General features: G+C 45.7%; 1 protein-coding gene across 1 annotated transcript in view; it reads left to right on the top strand.

Moving 5' to 3' along the window:
- Nucleotides 1-2,774: 2,774 nt before the first annotated feature.
- The window catches only part of RIMBP2 (RIMS binding protein 2), a 123,843-nt gene continuing 114,708 nt past the window's right edge, over nucleotides 2,775-11,909 (top strand). Inside the window, exons 1-2 of the mRNA XM_065904110.1 lie at nucleotides 2,775-2,852; nucleotides 11,183-11,305. The gene's annotated coding sequence lies outside the window, so the exon portion shown is untranslated. The remainder of the gene's footprint in view (nucleotides 2,853-11,182; nucleotides 11,306-11,909) is intronic.

The raw sequence follows: 11,909 nt of genomic DNA, 5'->3' as shown, positions 1-11,909 counted from the left end.
TTTTTTCAGCATCACATCACTGTGTGAGGGGGTTTGACCTCTGCTAAACTGTTTTCTGTGGAGCAGAGAACTGTTTGGGGTTGAGTTTGCTTCTCAGCTGCTCTTTCTGTTCCTAGTTCCTTGAGTTGGGAGAACCGGTACAGTAAGTGGTACCCCGAGTGCAGATTTATGCCTGGACCGATTTGGGGAAGAGATGGCCATGTGTACCCCTCATTCCCCTTTTACCTGGTGATATTGTGGATCAGTGCTTCCTGGACTGGATTTAGATCCTGGGCTTTTTTCTCTTGAAGATTGATTTCATCAGGTTAACAGCTGACCTTGCATCACTGAGATGAAATAGAGATGAAATTGATGAATGCAACTATCCTACAACCACGAGAAAACTGGATGGAAGAGCCAGCTCTGCTTCTCTTCCCGATATTGCCTTCTTGCAGTCCGCTCTCCTAGGGGAGGGGCAGAGGAAGGTGATGGCGGGAATTGAGTGGGTGGTTATGGCAGATCGTGGAAGGTGCGCATACTGAGACCGGTGCCTCCAGTAGGGAAGGTGACCCCTGCCCGAGCCGCCATTGTGTGTAGGGAAATGCTTGGTACTCTAGGAGAACCATCTCATTTTATCCTCCCAGTGGCTGCTAGTAGGTGCTTTCACATCCCTCCATCTTAGAGAGTGTGGAGATACCAGGCATCCTGCCTGAGGTCATAGGGCTTACCCGTGAACCAGCTCCAGTTTGTGTTTAGACAGAATGGCCTCAGGACTGACGTTCTAACCCCTCCTTGAAGTTTTTCCTGGGGTCTTCCCTGGCTGTCCAGTGGTTAAGACCTCACCTTCCAATGCAGGGGGTATGGGTTCAGTCCCCTGGCCTGGAGTTAAGATCCCACATGACTCATGGCCCAAAACCCAAGACATAAAATAGAAGCAATATTGTAACAAATTCAATAAAGACTTTTTAAATGGCCCACATTAAAAAAAAACTTTAAAAAACAATATAGTAATATCAACTCCTGCTTTAAAAAAAAAAAAAAAGAAAGTTTCTCCTGTAATTCTCTGAGACACCGGCTGCCTTTATTTCACCTTGGGGTAGGCAAGACTTCCAAGGTCAAGAGTGAGGGGTTTGGGTGCATGTACCTATCCCTTGTGATTGCCAGTGGTTCTCATGTGGGATATCCCAGAATGTCTCCAGGTCCCCCAAGGAGCCGGCAGGGGATTACACTGTGGTTGCTTTACGTAAGAAAGGGGGGAATGAATTTACGCCTTTGGGAACATCTCAGAGGAGGGAAGCAGTTTCTCATAGGCTGGGGATCGTTGTTCTTCAGAACCAAGCACAGAAGATGCCATAGAGGGGAGGGGACTGTAATGACCGTGGCCTAGGGTAAGGGGCTTGACTGAAATACAGGACCTGAAAACAGCAGGAGGACCCTTTCTCCTTGTGGGAGGTGTCTGTGACCCTATGGTTCCTGTTGCTTTCCTATCGTGAGTGTGAATGAGCCCAAGTTCAGACCACTTGAAGTATTACAGAGGAGATTCCCAAGTCAATTCAGATGTGGGTGATCCCCAGATAGGAACTCACTTAGGAGACGAACAGAGAACACACTTGAAGAATCAAGCAAAGAAACCGGCAGACCTGACTGCAGGTGGCTATTGCTGTCACCTTCCACCGTGGGACACTCACTGTCCCTGTTGCTTCTTCCTGGTGCTTCTTAATGGGTGTCAGTCTTCATCTTTGTGAGAGCCCTCCACTTGCTTCCCGAGGTGTCATTTTCAGGTCGCTTCACTATTTTTATTTCTTCTGGAGTCAGTTCATCCTGATGACCGATTTTGTTAAATCTCTTTAGCAGTGTGAGTTTTCTTTCTGTGTTTTGTAGTTTCTGTTTTCAGACTCATCTTTTACGGGAGATTTTTACCCCCTAGCTCTCTTTCCTGTCTGTGCTCACTCTCTGCTCTTGTCTTACTTCTTTGTCATTCTGTACCATCCCATGGGTGCTACTGGTCTTCAATTGGGTTCTATTATTGGTAGCTCAGAGTTCCTGCACAGGTGATACCACTGAGCCAGTGGGTCTGGTCTGCCTGCCTCTCCACCGCACTACCTTGTCTGTGCCAGAGCTCTGCGCAGCCTTCTTTGGGAGTGGGGGACTTGACCTCAGCCTTGGCTCAGGCAGTACCTTGGTCTCTAGCCTCAGGTGGGACACTTTCAGTTCTTTATAGCCTAAAGTATTTGGACTCCTAATTTTGTCTGCCTATTTCTGGACTCAGAATCTGGTGAGTCCCAGGAGTTCTGGTGCTCCAGCCTTCCATAGCCCTCACAGATTTTTTTGCCTTCTTTTTGAGCAAGAGAAACCTCTAAGTGTTTTCTGTATTGTTTATTATGGCAATATGTTTGGAGCAGTGCTTCTGAGGAAAGGGGGCAGGTCAGAGCTTGACATAAACTCCAGATGAAGAGCAGTTCTGTTGCCCCTTTAGGACACAAGGGTGCATTGCAGGTCAGCACACAATGTATCAGATGTGATTTATCTTCTGGACACTTCACTACAGGCTTTATAGATATTATTTTATTATCTACTCGTAACATCATCGTAAAGTATCCCTCCTCCCGTTTTATAGAGTAGGAAACTCATGGCTCGGAAAGAGGAAAAGACACGCCTCCCACACCACAAGGCTTGTGAAACACAGAATCACACCCAACCCCAATCTGATTTCAAATCAGAACCCTTCACCCCCATCCGTGTGTTAAGATGTCATCTCATGATGCCCTTTCCTTTTGTTCTAGGAAAATGCACTTAAGGAAGCTGCCCAAGGAGACCATCGCCTGAGGCCCCATTATGCAGGCCTTCCCACAAGGGCCCGCCAGCTCGACAAGGTAACTGGCCACCACCATCGACAGGCCGTTGGGAGCTGGGGTGTCAGAGAGGAGCCCAGGGAAGGTGGAAGGGGATGACTCACTGAACTCCACCCAAATGACAGTGTCTGGGACCCTGGTCACACCTCTTCTATTTCATCATGTGGCCACTGCACAAAGCCCTAGAGAAATGTCTCTGCTGTCTGCTAGGCATCCCCACATAGAGGTCTATTCAGTCACATAAGGGGCCAGAATAAAACTTCCCATGTCTTCTCCACCAAACCATTGCCTCTCCTAGTTTTTCTCATCCCAGTAAATGGCCATCCCTCCAACTGCTCAGGCCAAGATGCTCTGAGGGGTCCTTTATGCCTCCTTTACCCTCACTCTCTGACAGCCCCCAGCCCTCCCATTTCCAATCCCACTGTGTCCCACAAGCTCAGGCTGCAATCTTCTCCTGCCTGAATGGTGAAACAATCTCCTAACTGGCCTGCCTACCTCTCTTCTTAATGTCCTACAATCAGTTTCCAGCATGATCTAGAGTGATCTTGTGACTCAAACCGGACTATGTTGCTCCTCAGAGTAAAAATCTTCTCCCAAAATAACAACAGAAGTCCTCCCTGTGGCTGCCTTCTTGCTCAGCCTTGTCATCTGCCTCTCCATCTTTGATTCCTGAAGTTCTGTTGACACTGACCTTTCTGCTCCTCAGACCACCAAGCTGGTCTGTGTGCCATGACTTTCTCTGCTTAGAACTCTGCTCCCTCCTCTTCAAATAGCCACCAGCCTCTTGCTCTTCATGGTGAGCTGCCTCCTCAGCTAAACCTTCACTGCCTCCAGCTACCCATCCCCTTCCTTTAATTATGTGGCTTCACTCAGCTTTTATCTTCTTGTGAGTCTCATCACTTTGTTGGTTGATCACATCTTGACTTATGTGTCTGTCTGTCCACCCTGCAATAATGTCAGCTGCTAGGTAGCAGAGGTCTTTGTGCTCTTATTCATCACCGTATCCCTAGTACCTATCTCAGGACACATCGTAGGTGCTCGGTGAATATTAGTTAATGATCAGTTGTTGGTTTGAAGCCGCTAATTGCTTAACTTTCCATAACTATAGAGTGTTTATTTCAAAGAATAACTGTGTCCTAACAATTTACTGTAAAAAAATAGAGCTTTTTTGATTTTACACTTCTTTTCCTGCCTTCTTGTTTTCCTTTAAAGAAAAAAAAGAAAAAGATCTGCTTTTCAGGAAATAAGAAGTGTTAGAGAGGATGTGAAGAAATTTGAGCCTTGTGCTCTGTTGGTGGGAATATAAAATGGGGCAGTGACTATGGAAAACAGGATGGCATATCCTTAACAAATTAAGACTAGAATTACTCCATGATTCAGCAATTTCACTTCTGGAGATACACCCCAAAGGATTAAAAATAGGATTAAGAAGAGATATTTGTCCATTCATGTTTATAGCAGCTTTTATTCACAATAGCCAAAAGATGGAAGCAACCCAAGTGACCATCTATGAATGAATATTATCAAATGTTACATAAGATGCAGCATATATATGTGTGTGTGTGTCTGTGTGTGTCTGTGTGTGTACATATATCGGGTAGATTTTTTTTTTTATAACATCTTACCAAAAAACCCTAACGAACTTTCTGGCCAACCCTATTGGAGTGGGAGACCATGCCCTCCTCCAGGGGATCTTCTCAACCCAGGGACTGAACCTGCATCTCTTAAGCCTCCTGCATTGGCAGGCAGGTTCTTTACCACTAGGGCCACCTGAGAATGAATTATGTAGAAACAAAATGGACTATTATTACTCAGCCTTAAAATGAAGGATGTTCTGACACCTGCTGCAACATGGACGAACCTTGAAGACATTGTGTTCAGTGAAATAAGCCAGTCACAGAAGGACAAATACTTTGTAATTCCACTCATATAAAATCTCTAGAGGAGTCAGATTTATAGAGACAGCAAAGGAGCGTAGTGGGAGGCAGGAGCTTAGGGGAGGGGAGGGGGAGTTAATGTCTAAGGGGGACAGAGTTTCAGTTTGGGAAGATGAAAAGTTTTGGAGATGGGTATTAGTGATGGTTCCACAACAGTGTGAGTGTACTTCATGCCACTGAGCTGCACACTTGAAAATATAAAGACAGTAAATTGGATGACACGTGTGTGTTAGTTGCTCAGTCGTGTCTGACTCTTTGTGACCCCACAGACTGTAGCCCGCCAGGCTCCTCTGTCCATGGGATTCTCCTGGCAAGAATACTGGAGTGGGTAGCCATTTCCTTCTCCAGGGGATCTTCCTGACCCAGGAATCGAACCCAGGTCTCCTGCACTGCAGGCGGATTCTTTACCATCTGAGCCACTAGAAAGCCCCACATTATGTGTATTTTACTGCAGTTTTATCAAAAAGATGTGCTTTTAGTATGCTTCCAACACTCCCTTTAAATCCATTCCCCCATATTCCTGCCAACCCCTGTGCCTTCTCTCCTCTTTCCTTGCCAAACCTGCTCTCAGGAAAGGCTCTGATAAACTCATACACCCTGAGGTGTGAATCCATAATGAGGCTTGGTGACCTTCTCAGCCCCGGCATCTTTTTACTTAAACAAAAACAGAAATGAAAAATGTTGGTGATGTTTTGGGCATCAGAAGCAAGCTAACCACAGGGCTGGGGGGAGTTGGCTGGAGGGAGGGTTGATCCTAGAATGACTTCCTCGCTTTCACTAAGTTCACTCCATGTGGGCATCTGTCTGCTCCTCAGCTGGGCTCCTGCACCCGGAGTGCGAGTCCTCCTTGATGAAGGCAGAGCCCAAGGAGCCCAGTGGCGATGTCGCCTATGCTGGTCCGTGGTGGCGGGTGGAGTCCCAGGGTCAAGCATCACTAGCATCTCATTCCCAAACCTGGCTCTCCTGGCACCCTGATGGGCATCCCTACTCCTGTAAACTCTCACCAAAACCAACATAATTTTTTTCATTAAGATTTGAAACTCCTTCCCCTGCTGCCTTCACATCTTGACCTTTTAAGCAAAGCTTCAAGGCCCAGAAAATGAGCTCCCTTCAGCATTGCAGGGGGGTGTGAAGGCATGGAGTGACTCACAGGCACAGACTGAAATAGCAGAGCTTGCAGAGAGGAGGTGGGGAGCCTGGTGGTGCCATAGACATCATATTTGTCCTGCCCCTTCCCAGGCTTACAGGGCTGGGCATTCCCTCGGGGTGTCTGAGCAGGAGGTCTTCAGGGGAATCTCCGTGGGAAACAGCAGGTCCTGAATGACTGCCTTGGGAGACCAGTGTCTGTGTCCCAGGGTAACTTAAGGAGGTACAAGGGGCGGGTTGGTTCATGCTGATGGGGAAAGAATTCAACCACAGCACCAGATCCATTGGTGGGGGGCACCCCCGAGACCTATAGAAACACAAGGAAGTGTTTCATCTGGTTCTCCGGAAGAAGTCTGGGAATTCTGAATTCCCACAGCTGACTCGGGCTGGATTTGCAATCTGCTTTTTAGTAGCCTTGATTAAGTACGCAAAATTAATGATCAGAGCTCTTAATTATTAATGTACGGGGATGCAGAGTCAGTGTCTTCCCGGAAGCCTGCCCAGAGGGATTGCCTCTTAGGTGCAAAATTGGTTATTGAACTATTTAGAATATTGAGTTGAATTCTACTGGGCAGGCCTCCCTGTGGAATGAAACAAATGAACCAGGAATCCAGGACACAGTGCAAAGGATGGGTCAGTGCCCCTGATGCCTGCAAACACAACTTAAAAAAAAAAAATTGATTCCAAATTTTTTACTCACCTGGGTTCAGAGGAGCCCATTAAATTCTCCCCAAACTGGGTAGCCGTTCTTATAGCCTGTTGGAGGTTCAGGCTACTTTCTCATTGAGTGTGTGGGGGCATGTGTGCTAAGTTGCTTCAGTAGTTTCCAACTCTTTGTGACCCTATGGATTGTAGCCCACCAGGCTCCTCTGCCTATGAGATTCTCCAGGCAAGGATACCAAAGTGGGTTGTTACACCCTCCTCCAGGGGATCTTCCTGACCCTGGAATGGGACCCAGGTCTCCTGCATTACAGGCAGATTCTTTACCACCAGGGAAGTCTGGGAAAGAGTGGAGATTACCACAAACAGCATTTTTTCATGGGAGAGGTTAGTCTTTGAGATTTCCAAGACCAATTTAAGCTCATGTTTTCAACACTTTCTTTTTCATCTCCTTTCTATATTGTGGAAACAATGGAACCAGACTGGTTAGTGTCAGAAGTCCTAGAATCAAGCTGTCAGCAGGGCTGCACTCCTTCTGCAGGTTCCAGGAGAGAATCATGTTCTCACATCTCCAGCTTCTAGACGCACCCTCATTCCTTGGCCCCTGGGCCCTTCCTCCATCTCCAAAGCCAGCAGGGTAGCATCTTCATACTGCATTCCTCTCATCAGGACCCTTGTCATTACTACACTGGAGCCACTAAGATAATCCAGGACAATCTCAAGATCCTTAATCACTCCTTCTAAGTCTTTTTTGCATATGAGGCAATATTCACAGGCTCCAGAATTAGGATCTGGACTTCTTTATGGGTCTTAATTTAGCCTATCTCAGTCCACACCCCCCCCCGCCCCAATCAATCCTTTTGTCTACCCCATCCCTCCTAACCAACAAACTTTCTTTCTATTGTTGCAAACCAGGGAAGTGACCTTCAGTTTAGGTCAGTTGCTCAGTCGTGTCCGACTCTTTGTGACCCCATGAATCGCAGCACACCAGGCCTCCCTGTCCATCACCAACTCCTGGAGCTTACTCAAACTCATGTCCATCGAGTTGGTGATACCATCCAGCCATCTCATCCTCTGTTGTCCCCTTCTCCTCCTGCCCCCAATCCCTCCCAGGATCAGGGTCTTTTCCAGTGAGTCAACTTTTCGCATGAGGTGGCCAAAGTATTGGAGTTTCAACTTTAGTATCAGTCCTTCCAGTGAACACCCAGGACTGATCTCCTTTAGGATGGACTGGTTGGATCTCCTCGCAGTCCAAGGGACTCTCATTCCATAATTGCGACCATAAAGGGGACACGATGGAGAAACTTTAAGTCAAAGAAATGCAAAACCACAATTGTGGCATTAGATGAAGTATATTTGATGTATTAAAGCACAAGCACCAACAACTTGCAGAACCTTCTAGTGGCTCAGAAGTCCTCTGCAGATTCTTGCTCATCCTCAGCTATCCTGTAAAGCATTGTCTTCAAGACAAATAAAACTTGGCTTTTTTTTCCCCACCAACAATTGCTTTCTGTTGTTACTCCAACGAGCACAGTATAAGGTACAAGAAAAGCACAACATTTTTAGCTCCATGTGGGGTAAATGGGATTTATGGGTGGGCCTGACCCTCTAACGTCCATCTGTTCTGTCCACTGTTGGCAACGTCCCTGTGGAAGCACAGGTCTGGCGGCTGCCAGTCAGTTTCCAGATTCACTTCTGGGTTGCAGTCTGTCTGCAGGTTGAGGATGGACTATTACTATTTTAATGTTTTTAAAAATCTTTTTATTCATTTTTATTGAAGTATAGTTAATTTGCAATGTTTTTAATTCCTGTTATACAGCAAAGTGATTAGGTTAAATATATATGTATTCTGTTTTTAATAGCCTTTTCCATCATGGTGTATCATAGGGAGCTCAGCTGTTCTATGATGACCTAAAGGGGTGGGATGGGCAGATGGGAGGGAGGCTCAAAAGGGAGGGGATATATGTTTACCTGTAGCTAGCTGATTCACAGTTGTTGTTCAGTAGAAACGAACACAACACTGTACAGCAATTATCCTCCAATTAAAAAAAAATATATATGTATATCCTATGATAAAACATAAAGGGAATTGGCTATTCTTGACCAAAGCCCTGGGCAGTGCCCCTGGCAGGATGATTCCTGACTGCCCTGTGCTCTTATAAGGGGCTGGATAATAACTAAATATACAGAAATAAATGAGGCTGGCAAATGGAGCCTGAAACCCAAGTCAGCTTCTCTACAAAGTATGAGTTTGAGTTTCTTGGGAATACCTGACTTACATGGACTTTGGCGATTCATTCTACTTCTCTATTCTGACAACAGGGAATTGGATCACTAAAGAAAATCCTGGTCCCATCGGAGCTTACATTCTAATGAGGCGCAACCCTGAGAAAAAAATGTAAACTGCTCATATGTTAATTTCAGATAGTGATAAATGCCCATGGAAAATAAAGCAGGGGGGAATGGAGAGGGCGACAAAGACAGACAAGCAGAGAGGATATTGGTACTCCAAGGGCTTGTCTGAGGAGTGACATAATTGATGAGCAGAGAGTGGGGGTGGAGTGGGAGGTGTGGGAACAGCACGTTCAAAGGTCCTGGGGCAGGAATAAACTTGGCTTGTTTAAGGGATTAAAAGAGGCCAAAGTGACTGAGCATGGTGGATGGTAACAGGTCAGATCAGAGAGGTGGGTAGGCCAGATGCTGCAGGACTTTGGGGCCACATCAGGAATTTGGACTTGATTCCAATTTCCATGGCAGCCCTGGGAATTTTTAATCAGGGAGCAGCAAGATCTGACTTCTATTCTATTCTATTTATTTTTTTTTCCCAATTATTTTTATTAGTTGGAGGCTAATTACTTCACAGCATTGCAGTGGGTTTTGTCATACATTGACATGAATCAGCCATGGAGTTTCATGTATTCCCCATCCCGATCCCCCCTTCCACCTCCCTCTCCACCCGATTCTTCTGGGTCTTCCCAGTGCAACAGGCCTGAGCACTTGTCTCATGCATCCCACCTGGGCTGGTGATCTGTTTCACTATAGATAATATACATGCTGTTCTCTCAAAACATCCCACCCTCGCCTTCTCCTGACTTCTATTCTAGAAGGCTTCTGCTGGCTACGGTGAAAGACTAGACTCGGGGCTTTCGAATACTGTTCCCAAGTCTAATTTCCTTGATTAGCCAGGACATGAGAAGCAAAGGCTTTCAGCAAACCTGGAGTTGAGGTTCAAATGCAGGTGCTGCTTCGTTCCAGTAGGTCATGACATTTTCACCAGGTAGCATTTGAATTTTCTCCTGAGTTCATTGCTTGATGCATCACACTGTAGCAAAATGGCAGGAAAATACTTCTGTGAATCAGACCTCTCCATGACCTCTTAATAACAGCTTCCCTGTAACCCTGCTCTGTTTAGGAATGCCAAGTGGGCGCCTTCTTTTCTTTCTGTGCCACAGAAACTGTCAGGTTACACGAAGATCGTACATAAAGTGTTTGAAACAGAAAGGGCTTATGTAGCTACAAAAAAAAAAAAGCCAAAAACCTCATGACTTTGTGACAGTCTGCTATTGAAGTCATAATTCATGTTGTAATGTTTGGGGAGGAGGGGAAGAAATTAAAATTCCGTGGTTGGAATAAAGCATGCTGCACAATGAAAAAATAATGGAGAAGAAATCAGGTAACTTCTCTCATCAAGGGCATGCCCTTGTCTGTTTCAAAGAAGCTAGAGGAGAGATTGAGGATTAGTAGAGCCTCCAGATGAGTTTTAAGCATGGGAGTCCTGGGGCTTCTGGGCTGAAAATGGACATGGTTTCTGAGGTTATTGGAGCATCCATCATCCAAATTCACGTGGTGCTTTGTTGCCATTTTTGTCCACTTTTAGGACAGAGGTGAAATTTAAGGCAAAAGAATTTAGTATGGCTACACAATTTGAGTAACATTTTGTGCCTGTTAGGACTTCCAGTTCAAAGGGACAGAAGACAATTCAAATTGACACAAGTTATCCAAGGGAATCTATTGGCCCAAGTAACTAGAAAGGGAAGCCTTAGCTTCAGGCACAGCTTGATCTAGCTGCTCATGACACAGTGTCATCAGATGCTTCTCCATCTCCAGAGTCTATTCTCAGATGAGTTCTTCCCTCATGAATGCAAATGACAGTGTCGCTCCAACCTTTGTCTTTAACTTTCCAAGTACAATGGGTGAATCTGTTCCCAGGGACTCTCTTCCCAGATTCCTACACAGTCTAATATCTCATTCTCCGTGGATGCTCTTGGCTTCTATGCCCCTCCTCTCCCAATCCTCACATTCAGGGCATGGGATTATGCTGATTGGCCAAGCCTCAGTCACATCCCCAGACCTGATCCAATCACTGTGGCTGTGGTGAGGGTGGGTGGGATGAAGAGGGAGTCTGTGTGCTGATTGGCCAGCCCTTGGTCACACGTATTCACCCCAGCAGGAGTGGACCTAATGCGAAGTCCAGGACAGAGGATGAGGGAGGGGAAGTCTCCAAAAAGAACTTAAAGGGGAATTGACAGATGACAGCTGGGGACAAGTACCCACTGCAGCTCATGTGCATATTGTAAACGCCCCTTGTCTCCATCCTTGCTACTTTAGGTGAAAGCAGAGTATGCTCGGCTTAAACACACGCTCACCATAGTGACCAGAGAACGTGATTTGGCCGTGAAGGAGAAACACCAGCTCCAAGTCAAGCTGGAGAACCTAGAACAGGTCCTAAAGGTATGACACGCTTACACTTCCGCTTTCCCCGGGGATCAACGTGAGGAATGAGGGGCCGCAGAATTCCAAAGCAGAGTGGTTGAAACTCCTTTTGAGTTTCAAAATCATAAAAATTCAGGGCTCTATGGGGCTGTTTTTACCCTTTCTGTGGTATACAAAGCAATAAATAACAAAATTTGAATGTTTCTGGAAGCGATCCCGTAAAACCAATTATGCATTTCCATTTCTTAGAATGTTAAACACAGCTGAGCAAGAGATGCTAGGCAGCACTCCGGAATGGAAATTGGGCTTAAGTTGAAGACCAGAGGTGTCTACATTGGTTTTTCAGATTTCATGAATTTTAAGCTGTTCTTCAGATGGTTAACGACCTTTGTTATAAAGAGAATAGCTAACTCAGAAAATTGCTTTATCAAACTGCAGGTAATTGGATAGCCTCATGCATTCCTGATGAGCTGGGATCTCCTTCAATATTTAATGGGTGGGTTGATTTGCTTTTGATATTACTGAGTTAAGCTGAATGAATTCGTTGCCTTTTTTTTTTAAGTGTTAAAATTTTATTGGATTCTCATAGTGGGGAAAAAGTTTTAACATAAAAGAATAAAAT

Source organism: Muntiacus reevesi, chromosome 13 (genome assembly GCF_963930625.1).
Source record: "Muntiacus reevesi chromosome 13, mMunRee1.1, whole genome shotgun sequence".
NCBI lineage: Eukaryota > Metazoa > Chordata > Mammalia > Artiodactyla > Cervidae > Muntiacus > Muntiacus reevesi.
Note: the sequence above shows the minus strand (reverse complement) of the source record. Positions and strands in the feature narration are given on the sequence as shown.